The sequence below is a fragment of the Salvelinus sp. IW2-2015 genome, unplaced genomic scaffold, assembly GCF_002910315.2.
Source record: "Salvelinus sp. IW2-2015 unplaced genomic scaffold, ASM291031v2 Un_scaffold659, whole genome shotgun sequence".
NCBI lineage: Eukaryota > Metazoa > Chordata > Actinopteri > Salmoniformes > Salmonidae > Salvelinus > Salvelinus sp. IW2-2015.
This window is the reverse complement of record NW_019942591.1, coordinates 483,157-496,163: the sequence shown is the minus strand read 5'-3', so window position 1 is coordinate 496,163 and position 13,007 is coordinate 483,157. Positions and strand designations below refer to the sequence as shown.

The 13,007-nt window shown below is 44.3% G+C and overlaps 1 pseudogene; it reads right to left on the bottom strand.

Annotated features, from left to right (window-relative positions):
• Positions 1-2,080: 2,080 nt before the first annotated feature.
• The window catches only part of LOC112068713 (SH3 and cysteine-rich domain-containing protein 2-like), a 60,775-nt pseudogene continuing 49,848 nt past the window's right edge, over positions 2,081-13,007 (bottom strand).

Sequence of the window (13,007 nt, the reverse complement as noted above, 5' to 3'; positions counted from 1 at the left end):
TCACTTGTTAAATCCACTTCAATCAGTGTAGATGAAGGGGAGGAGACAAGTTAAAGAAGGATTTCTAAGCTTGAGGCATGGATTGTTTATGTATGCCATTCAGAGGGTGAATGGGCAAGACAAAAGATTTAAGTGCCTTTGAATGGAGTATGGTAGTAGGTTTTTCATGCTCAACAGTTTCCCATGTGCATCAATAATGGTCCACCAACCAAAGGACATCCAGCCAAATTGACACAACTGTGGGAAGCATTGGAGTCAACATGGGCCAGCATCCCTGTGGAAGGCTTTCGACACCTTGTAGAGTCCATGGCCCGACGAATTGAGACTGTTCTGAGGGCAAAAAAACTCTACGATATTTGGTGTTCTTAACTCAGTGTATGTTTTCACCTTAGGTGTAGTAAACTATCTTGGCCTTAAGATCGGGTTTTGCACAGGCCAGCGAACTTTCTTCAGATAGCCTTCCATGCAGCCTTCTATCTAGCTTAGTAGGGTTCCCAGCCTAGCTTTGCCCTATCACGCTCACAGAAATCCGAAGATCAATTGGTACAGTGGACAGCCTGTTTATTCCCCTTGGGAGACGTGTCCATGCATACATGCCATTCATTCATTTTGGTTTGTAAGTTATGAACAAACATGAACCCATTAGGACTCCCAAAACCAGAGGATGTTTGACAGTCAGTGACATAACATAGAGCTTGTGATTAATTTCTTTTGAGGTGAGGATTTCACTCGTTCACACTTTATTTGGATTGTCTGGATTCTCCATCTGTAGATACTCTGCAGATGGCCATACTATCAACAAACTATCTGTTGATAAGCAACTGCTTGCTAAGGTTACAGTTAGGGTTAGGTTTAGAATAAGGGTTAGGGTAACGTTAAGGTTAGGGTTAGTAGATAGTTAGTTGAAATGTTACTGATAGTTTGTAGAGCATCTACAGATGGACTATCCAAATAAAGTGTTACCTTTCACTCTGATATGAAGCATCCTCTGGCACCTCTCTCTCTCCCTCCCTCCGTCTCTTTCCACCCCCCCACTCTCTTCCTCTCTCTTTACCTCCACTTCTCTCCCTCTCTGGCCTGTCAGATCTCTTCCTTTCAGCAGCCTCGTTGTAAACTAGGAAATGACATCACAACTCCTTACTATTTGTGTTCCTTGTATAAGCATCAAAATACTTAGCCCCTATATTTGCGTTTGTGTGTTTGTGTGTGTGACTGTGTGTGGGTGGGTGCCATTAAGTACTGTTTCACTCAGCATGCCTCCCTCCATGCTCTGCTCCTTATACACTAATTAGGCAGATGATGGCTACTACAGGCAGACAAGAGGACACCAAAAGACCCCTGCTGCTGTAACACAACTCTGCCAGCGAGGGTGCCCACACCACACATTCACACACTTATACACACAGGCATGTACACATACACACACACACACACACACACATACAAGCACACACACACACACACACACACACACACACACACACACACACACACACACACACACACACACACACACACACACACACACACACACACACACACTAGAGAAAGGCCAGATTGCAGTCATTGGCAGTCATAGAAGTAGGCCCCATTTCAGTAAAGCTTTTGTTATCCCTATACTTAAACAAGGAGTCTGGAATACCATTGTCTTTTCCAAACCTACTGGATTTCTGCACACTATCCTACCCTGCAAAATGAAGTGTAGGGGTTCTTTCACAAAAGAAAGAGATGTGTTGGAGGAGAACACAGTGCAGGTATTGTTGTACTTGTCGTGTATTTGAGGTTTAAAAAGGCTTCTGAAGTTTGGAATTTCCACAAATAAACGTCAGACTTGATTTTCCCTTGTGGGAAAATAATCCACATAATAAATCACATTTCCTGTTGCTGCGGGATTATTGTCCTGCTGTAGCAAACTGGCTCAAATTAAGATCCTACATCTGTAGAGTGGAAGTGAGTGACAATGATGGAGTGAGAGTGAAGTGAGAGCAAAGAGGACATGATGCTGGTATTTAAGAGTAAAGTGGCTAGACGAGGGAGAATGAGAGCAGAGACAGTTACTTACACAACACCAGAGTTTCAGTCAGGGGTAAAGTTTTTTTTATTGAGGCACGTGTTCTTCCAGTGATATTAACTAAGGCTATATCCGCACACACACTAAAAACATACACTTACTGTGCAGAGCCTCGTTTCCCAGAGCCTTCATCTTGATAGATCATCGTTAGAAAGTTCTTACGATGTCTCTTTATTAGCCGAGGTGTTTTCTCAGAGCCTTCGTTAGTAACGTGGCTCTTAAAAACCTTTGCAGACCACTCGTGCCCAAAGTGCCCTTTTGCGTCACTTTATTCACAGATCTCTGCTAAACATAGAATCAAGATGTTTAGGCTATCTGTCTGACTGTGACAACTTCAAAACGAAGTTAACTACAAATACAAAGTTACCAAAGTATTTGTTACAAACAGGTCAAGGATACAATTATGCTTCAAATGAAAAGCGAGATGACTGCTTTAAAAGACACATAGAATACATGGCCTATATAGGCTATTTCAATCAGACTGAAATTAATGTAATGTTCAATCAATTGAGGTCTATTTTTCTACAATTTTTGCCTCGATGTGTTTCATGATGTGTGACAACACTTGCGCAATGATGGGCCCACTCTGTGATTTAGTGCATTGTTATTGGGGAAGCATAATAAGCCGCATCAATAGCCTATTTGCAGCCATACTGTAGGTGGTAATATCTCATAGGAGGTGATCCATTGTCAGGATTGTGGGATAATTATAATTATAATGTTAAGGTCAGATTAGAATGGAGAAAGCTGATTTGAGAGTGCTGCTTTTATTTTGATCCAATCAGTATCGACACATGGTCTAACGACGCAAACGTTATGCCTCGCTACATTCTTGTTTGGGAAACACTCTTAAAGGGCGACTGCACTTCCTAATTTGGCCTCGTTTTAGATTTGATTCGTTAATAAATGCTAGCGGCCATGACTGAATTCAAACGTGAGTTGGTTCCGGGGTGTGGTTTAATGTGGGTGTCTTGTGTGTTCGCAGGTGGGAATAGTTAGCCAAATTATTTAGCCAATTAGCTTCAGCTGGCTGGTGTGCGGTCGGGGCGAAGATTGGTTTGGCTTTGTATAGCGTATCTCTGGGGATAGTTAGGGATGTCATTGAATTACACAATGTAAATGGGACAATAATTTCATGTGCGTATTTTTTGGTTGTCTCAGTAGCTCTTTCATGCAGCCAAATTACCTAGTGGCCTCATGAGTGGAATGTTATTCATATTTTTCATAATTTCATAATTAAATCAACATTATAAAAAAAAAAAATACTGCCGAAAATCTGGTGTTTCTATGTCAAACAGTTTTGTTATATTTCAGTATTCTGTGATGTAATTAAAGTGTAATATTGGGATGCAACCTCAAAATGGAATACATTTCAACTATATCTGACTAGGTCAAGGTATTTTAAAGCCCATAGCCATGTGTGTGAGGTGTATACTTTGTTTCAAAGTAGATTTTTAAGACTACCAAGAAACACTCCGTGTAACCCTGATTTAGCCCACTGCAGTAAAAGGTTAAATGCTTTCAATACTTGTATATACATTTTTATTGGTTGAGGTTTTTAAGTCATTCAAATTTGGAGGTATTAACGTTTTAATGTCCCAATATTGTGTAATTTACTGATGGTCCCTAACTTGCCCCATAGGGATATTGACCATGGGCATTATGATCGAGTGCAGGTCGAGTGCAGCGTCGCTTTGAATATATGAGTACTTGTGTGCTGCCAGCAGGATAAAAAATAAAATAAAAACACAGAAAACTGTTACTGTACCCTATCATCCCGCAAATCTGTTTTGGACGAGACTGACTTTATGACCAAAATTACAGAGGCAGTAGCTCTTTAAAAAAATTGATTCGTAAATAACGATGCATCTGGTAAAATCATCGTAATGCTTAAGTTACATCGCAACTGGGAAACGAGGCCAGGGCCTGTACATAGAAATGCTACACGAAGAGCGAATCAAACAGGGTCCACAAAGGGTGACAGACTCTGTCTACATGAACCCTACCGGAAATGTACATCTTGTGTGAAAATTCGGTAAGGAATAGGCTAACAAACAATTCCTCCAGCTGTACACCCAGTGACTGGGTATAGCTTCTGGTTTGGCACTGTGAGGACCAGAGAAGTCCTTGCTATACATAGGAACACATGGCCCCAGCGGAAGGGAAAAAAACAACATTCATCACAGTCTGTGACACATCATCCATCCACAGACAGAGGATATAGACTCAAAGATGATCATATTACAATGCACTATGTGAGGAACAAAACATGAAATAATGGGTGTGTTCGTAAATTCACTCATTCTATCTAATTCACTCATTCTATCTACTCTGATTTCAGAGCACTCTCGTCTGACTGTGCCAGAGCGCAGAATATAACTGATGAATTTACGAACGCTCAACACCCGTTGAATATGGCTGGTGTCAGTAAACGTCGTCAAAGAAAGCGCAATTAAATTGTTGCCAGCAGCACAGTTACAGTCACAAAACGCTCTGGATAACATGAAAACAGCCTAACCAGCTCTGCTAGGTCGAGTAAACTGGTCCGAGTGAGGTGCTCTCTCATTTGTTTCTGGAAGTAGCTAGCAAGTTAGCTTGGGTACTGGACTGCCTTTATGAGGTCTGAACGCCCGAATCAAGCCTCCTCCTCCGCCAGCTCGTCCAGTGTGAGCGCTGAACGCTCAGAGAGCGTAACGCTCTGAATTTACGATCGGACAATCTGACCAACAATCTGAATTTACGAACGCCCAGAGCGCACTCTGGCACTCCAGATTGAATTTACTAACGCACCCAATATGTTCATCACCATACTTCTTTAACTCTCCAGATGGCTAACTGTATACAGTATACTGTATTCTTATATTACAGGAAGCAGGAGGGGACATGTTATTAATGCCACCAGTGTGACAGCTACGTGCTGCAACTCAGCAAGTAGATAGATATCTGTCTAAATCAATAAATAATCAATACATTATGGAAACATTGAAATCCAACCCATTATCCTATCATTAAACATGCTTACATGTACAATACAGCAGTCCAGCTACCCCTCCCACTAGCAGCAAAAGTGCCCAATAGTGTCAGAGACAGAGGGAAAGAGAGAGGGGAATGGAGAGAGAGAGAGAGAGACTGACATTTGATCCATGTTGAATTGGTCAGCCATAGACAAAGAAACCTGCATACAGACACATTGATTTATGATGGTTCTACACCTGGGTCAACCCCTTTTGTCTACGTCTCTCCATATCCCTCGCTCCCTGTCCCTCAGACCAGCGGGACCATGTCCGATTGTCACACTTTACAAGGTCTGTTCATGTGGTTTTCCAGCCGACTGGCTCTTGGCTGTTGTTTGTTTACCAGCGGTGGACCAAACAGACGAGCCAAAAGACACGAACACACTTCCCAAGTCTTCCACGGCTCCTCAGTGCCCGTCTGCTAAATTGGCCAGAAAATTGAAACTAATTTAGAGCAGTTTAAAAAATGGTGTTGTTGCTCCATTTGTTTCTTTTTTTAGCAATGGCTCTATTCATAGATGTTTTCTACCGTCTAGGCTATTCAAACACTACTGAGAGAGAGAACAAAAAACATTGAAGTATTTATGTAAGTATTCACCGCCCCAATCTAATTGAATATTTTGTATTTTTTTTTTTATAAATAGGACATAGATAAACAGATTTTCTGAAGTGTTTGATTGATTCGCCAGCTGTACAATAGAATGACGGGGCTTACATCCATGACCTTCTGGAACCTGTCAAGTGCGAGGTCGAATGTCAGTGAGTCAGCCGGTGAGTCAGGATCTGAGAGAGTGTGTGTCGAAATAAACCTAGTTTGTCCTGTCCTCTGCTGGCTGTCTGGTCTGACCAGGGTGTACTCTGCCCATGTCGCCCGCCTGCCCGCCCATCCGTCCTTGCAGAGCAGTTAAGTTTTGTGCCAGTCTAAATCAAGCTGATGTCAAATCCCAGCCAAGGGACCAATGTGATAGCTGAGAAAGACGGAAGGAGAGAGAGAGAGAGACGAGAGAAAGAGAGATAGTGAAAGAGAGAGAGAGAAGGTGGACCAAATGAAAGGATGAGAGAAAATGCAAGCACCTACACCTACAACCATCACCAGTATCCTGAACATCTCGCTGACACCGGGCATTCAAACAAGTACATCCTTCAGCATGCAATTATCTCCTTCACGGTCACCTCTTAAATGAATTACTGTGATCATAGTAGGCGTCCATCTGTGATGATGTCATCAGGAGTGTGACACTTGTTCTCGTTCATCAGAGAAAGAACAAATGTTTTCTTCCATGCAGTGTCCACGAACAGGAACCAGGAACTCCCACACACAACACAAGTACATCCTCCTGATGAAGGTAACGTATACTAATACTAGCTTCTGTTTGCTCCTAGCAGAACTCGGCTAGGTGTGCGCGCACGACTGTGCTCTCATACGCCCTTAAAGACCTTCATTTGAAAACACTACAGTTGACCAATTACAGACGAAAGGGCGTAGACGTCGGCTACCGAACTTCAACTTGCCCCAATACAAAATGTTGTGTGAGCGAACAGAAAAAACCTCCCGAACACCAAAACGAACAAAAACGGCACACATTTTAGTCATTATATATGCGCGAAACGGCGCGCCACGTTTCGACTGGATATTATGCGACGGCCTTAATCCTGCATTCTTCAGCCTCATGATATCCAGCCACAGAGGACAGTGAAAAATAACCGGTCAAATCACACACAGAGAGACCAGACTCACCAGACAGAAAATAGTCTCAAAGTTCCTTCCTTCCTGAGGGAAGTTATTGGAGTCCACAGCAGCCAGTCCTTCAGTCCTAAAACTCTTACCCTTGTGGAGTGGACTACAGACAAACCCAGTTCACTAATACACAAAGGTACATTAGAGCAGGAAAACATGAGGTATTGGAGGCTTAGATAGTCCTCCAAAACACCGAGGCCAACCCACTGTGGAAGGGAAACCAACCCTTTCAAGTCCGGGCTGTCAGCTACATTGGGGTGGAGGAGACAAGGTCAGCCAGCATAAGGCTGGGGCATCCTCCACATCACCTGGAATTCACAAGCTTAACTGTCACTGCTCCACACTCAGTTTAGTAGGGTGGTGGGCCTCACGATGGTGGTGTTGGAGGACCTCCGGACTGGCTGGTCCTCCTCAGGCCTTAAAGGGGTGTGTGGGGAGGTTACAGGGTGCTGGACAGAGAGAGACGGGGGGCTGGTGTTGAGACAGAGGTTAGATCTCCTCAATGGATTCAGCAGGGACCAGTCCTCTCTTCTTCCCACTGCTCAGCTTCAGGAAACCCTCACTGTCCTCACTCTTCCCCACACAGATCTGACAGAGAGGGAGAGAGAGAGAGAGAGAGAGAGACGGAGAGAGAAGAGGAGAGAGAAGAGAGAGAGAGACAGAGACAGAGACAGAGACAGAGACAGAGACAGAGACAAGAGACAGAGAGACAGAGAGAGAGAGAACAGAGAGAAGAGAGAGAGAGAGAGAGAGAGAGAGAGAGAGAGAAAGAGAGGAGAGAGCGAGACAGAGACAAGACAGAGAGAGAGACAAGGGTGTTTAGGAAGGTTCAAATAGAAAGGCAGTGGAAGCAGACAAGAAATAGATTGTTTGGACAAAACTACAGGCAAAGGAAGAAAGACGAGACAAAATGAGTGTCTCACCTGATCCTCCCTTCACTGGCATTGGCCCATCCCTCGGCTGGCAAGGACAGCTGGGTGACCTTCCACACCCTCTCCCCTGGGCGCACCCTCTGAACGAAGTTAGCAGGGAAGAAGCCCACCTTGTCTCCACTCTTTCCCTGTCACACAGATGACACGTAGAGTAATTATGAATACATTCAAATAAATTCAGGCCTGTATCCACGGAGTTGGGTGTTCACAATTATGTTCTAATTGACTTTGTCTGGATGTGCATGATTTTCAGTGTTTTGTAAAACCATCCCATAAAATGGAGAACCTGTCTATGTGTTTCTGTACCAGTGCTCTATGCTGAGTGTCAGGCACTGAAGAGTTAATACGGAGCCTCGCTCATCTCTGCCAGAGACTGAACGCAACCATATCCAGAACATTGAGAGCGACTGAAGCTCATTACCGACTCAATAAAAAGCTCTTTCAGGTCGCAACGCTAGTTTAAATTCATTATGTTTCCCTCTTAAAGCGATTTTCGGAGGAAATTATGTTTCTATTTCTGACTGTCTGGATGTTTAGGAGAGGCCAACAATATGGCAGGTGATACAGTTCATACTCACACGCCTAACGCACGCACACACACACCACACACACGCACACGCATACTGTAATCATATGCAGAAGTGTAGCTCTCTCTGATGTTGTGGCAGACTGCTACCAGCTCAGTGTTTACACACACACGCACGCACGCACGCACGCACGCACGCACGCACGCACACATGCACACACACACACACACCACACACACACACACACACACACACACACACACACACACACACACACACCACACCACACACACACCACAGTGGTGTAGATCATTAATTGCCCACCTTCCACCACTCTTCATTTAGAATCATCAGTGACCAGCACCCGATCACCAGGCCTGAGAGAGAGAAAGAAAGACAGAGAGGAAGATAAGGGAAGGGGGGTGGGGGGGAAGGAGGGGAGAGAAAAAGCAGGGGGGAGAGAGTACATTAAAGCCAGCATTGAAAAAAGAGAAGAGACTCATACAGGGAGAGTGTGTTCATGATTTCAAACTTTGTGTGGTGTATCTTTGTACACAGCATGCTACTGTTCACTTGGGATTAACTCCCCTCCCATGACTCAGAGGTGGCGGTCCATAAACCCAAAGGTCGTTGGTTCAATTCCCCGAATTGATTCAATTCCCCAATTCCCCGAGCCGACTAGGTGAAAAATCAGTTGATGTGCCCTTGATCAAGGCACTTAACCCTAATTGCTGTGGATAAGAGCATCTGCTAAATGAATAAAATGTAGGTAAGGAACAGMTGACTTTGATTCCTACACACATTAATGATGTTTAAAATAGCAACAATCCTTGGATGTGTAACTGACGTAATAGCACCAATCAGTGGCAAGCACGGCGTCTGACAAACAGTGGCTCTGTCTTGCTCGTTCTCTCACTCACAGACGCACGCATGCCAGGATTGGACGCACGCACCCACGTATGTACGCACGCACGTATGTATGCAAACACACACACACACACAATTTACACATACAGAATAACTCACAGACCCCACACGCAGACATGCATGTACGACATAGAGCTGGCACAACAACCGTGTAACGGTTATGGATGAAGACCGATATGAAAATAAAATAATCGTCTTAACCGTTTAAAGAAAAAACACTATTGTGGATGATTTCTTTTTTGTGTGGAGCGAACGGCTGACTGAAGACGGGACGGCCGAGCCCTCGTGCGGTTGAGTCCATATCTGCGGTAAAACGGACTCTTAACAACGGATAAAACTTTGTTTCTCCTTGCTGAAACAAGCAAGGTGTTGTAGCAAACGAGCCTTCGGTAGCCTAGGCAACGCTCCCTTCCCTTGCAATGGCTGTTTGATATTGTGATGCAATAATTTCCATGGTAATGTAGAATGTTCATTCAAATGATGTTGACTGATGTGGCTTATGCGATGGAATGTATTTTTTGTAATGTCAGTTGAGTTGAATCAAGAAATCACAGCGCATATTGATGAGTACACTTCCTGCTTTTACATCCTGCTTTTACTTCCACCCATTACACCACCATGGACTTGAATGAGGATGCCCATTCTATTTCTATGGCAGCACATGCAGTCAGGAGCAGAGGAAAGGAGAAAATGTGTAAATATTTTTTCCCCCAGGCTATTTGAACAGTTATTACGTTGACCGTGGTCATTTGGCTGGACAATTACCATCATCAAAAATTCCATGACCATCACAGCCCTATGCACAAGCACACACCTCTCACAAACACATAAACATGATTCAGACTCATGTACACAGACTACCCAGTATCCACTGTCCTATATACAGAGCTACTGTACTGTCCTGTATACACAGAGCTAGTGTACTGTCCTATATACAGAGCTAGTGTACTGTACTGTATACACAGAGCTACTGTACTGTCCTATATACAGAGCGAGTGTACTGTCCTGTCCTGTATACACAGAGCTACTGTACTGGCCTGTATACACAGAGCAGCTTAGTGTACTGTTAAACTTGGTCCTGGTTATTACTTACAGAGCTAGTGTATAGCTGTTACTGTTGATATCACCCTTAGGTATGTACTGTACACAGGCTGTAACTGGTCCCCAAATAATACAGAGCTACTGTACTGTCCTGTATATATACAGAGCTAGTGTTACTGTCCGTATATACAAGAGCTATGGACTGTACTGTCCTGTATATACAGACTAGTTACTGTCCGGAACTATAAGAGCTACTGTACTGTCCTTATTACACAGAGCCACTGTACTGGCCTGTTATAACACAGAGCTACTGTACTGGCTCTGTAATATACAGAGCCTTACTGTACATGTCCTGTATACACAGAGCTAGTAGCTGGGCTGTATATACACAGAAGCTACTGTACTGGCCTGTTATATACCAGGCCTACCCTGTACTTGTCCTGTATTACACAGAGCTTACTGTACTGGCCTGTATACACAGAGCTACTTGCTGCCTGTATACACAAGCTACTGTATCTGGTCCTGTATAACAGAGCTACTGTACTGTCCCTGTATACACAGAGCTAACTGTACTGGCCCTGTATACACAGAGCTACTATGTACTGGCCTGTATAAACAGAGGCTACTGTACTGTCCCTGTATATACAGAGCTACTGTACTGTCCCTATATACACATGAGCTACTGTATTGTCCTGTATACTACAGAAACGTCTATGGTACTGCCTGTGTATACAACAGAGCTACTGTAACTGGCCTGTATACACAGAGCTACTGGTAACTGTCCTAATATACAAAAGGCTACTGTACTGTCCTTATACACAGAGCGACTGTACTGTTCTGTATACACAGAGCTACTGTACGTTCCTGTATACACAGAGCTACTGTACTGTTCTGTATACAAGAGCTACTGTACTGTCTACATATGCCAAGAGCTAGTGTACTGTCCTATAACCAGAGCTATCTGTACTGTCCTAACATAACAGGAGCTACTGTACTGTCCTACATAACAGAGCTAGTGTACTGTCCCTATATACAGAGCTATGTACTGTCTTATACAGAGCTACTGTACTGTCCTACAACCAAGAGCTTATGTACTGTCCTATATACAGAGCTAGTGTTACTGTCCTGCCTTATACACAGAGTACTGTACTCGGCCTGTATACACAGAGTTACTTGACTGGCCTGTTACACAGACTACTGTACTGCCTATATACACAGAGCTACTTCGTACTGTCCTGCTTATAACAGGCAGAAGCTAGACTGTACTGGGCCCCGTTAAACACCAGAGTACTGGTGATCTACATACACAGAGCTACTGTACTGCCTATATACACAGAGCTACGTACTGTCCCACTTACACAAAATTCTCTCTACGAAGTCCCCTGGGTCTGATCGCTCTCGCCGCCTGCCTATTTGACGACACACACACAACCACACACAACACACACACCACACACACACACACACACACACAACACACACACACAACACACACACACAACACCACACATCCGTGAAGACACAGATGGCTGTGAACCATCCCATGGCGATGTAACCTCCTTATTTACCTGCACCCAGCTCTCCTTCTCTCCCTAACCACATCCTGAACTTTATACTCTCCTATCTTCCTCCCTCATCCTTTTTTCCCTCTTCCTCGCCTCCTCTTCCTCTCACTCCCCTTCTACACTCTCCCTGTTCTGCTGGCATTCTTTTGCATCTCTTTTTGTCTCTCCTTCCCCCACCCGCCCTGCTTTTCCTCTCTCTCTCTGTGCTCAATGTCTTTTTCAAGCTGTTCTCTCCATCTAGTCCCTCATATTTCTCCTCATGCCTTTCATCTCTAATTCATTTTCAGTGTCTTTATCAGTTCAGCCCCCACCGCCCCACCCACAAGCGGACAGTGTGTATGTGTGGGCGGTATTGTCGTTGTGTTTTATCATTAGCAGACTGCACCTCCTTAAATGGTTCCTTCACATTGTCCCTTCTACAGATGGCCAAGGATGTTTTAATCTTGAAGAAATGACAGGTGCCGTAAAGCACTGGGACGGACAACAAATATAGGCACACCACAAACCCCACACAAACAGTCCCATTCAATTCAACTCACTCTAGTCCGAGGTCGTTGTGCTCCTGAGGCAAGAACTTGTAGAGCGCTACAATACGTGTGGATCGAGTGAACTCAATACCTTTTGGGAAACCTGGATGGACACAGACAGGGAGAAGGAGTACAGACGGAAAATTTTTCGTTAAATATAGTGTCTCCTGAATCATAAGGTCATCTAGCAGGAAGAAGGACGTGTGTGTGTGTGTACCTTCACACTGGGTTTCCTCTACAGGCTCCTGGAGCTGCTCGCTGCCCCCCCACCACTCAGGTTCATAGCCTTCTCGTTTTCACACGGAGTCGAGATCTGACAGACAAGGAGATGGGTCACTGCAGCCCTGAACGATCAGGTCAGAACAGCAAGCAAGGATGTTACTTCACTCAAGACACACACATACAACACATTAAATACATGAGGGTACAGTCACAGGTCGCACGCATACAACACCCACACACAAGCAGACACCACACTTCCACACACGGCAACAACACATATGAGCTAATAAGACCAACGCTCGTGTTCTTTACGTACCCTGTATCCTGTGGCATTCCTATTCAATGCTGTTAACTGCCCATCTGCCTCCCTTTATCCTCCTCGATCTTCACTGAGAAAGGAGAACCAAATGGAAAAAGAGGAGATTTAGACTAAGAAAAAAAAG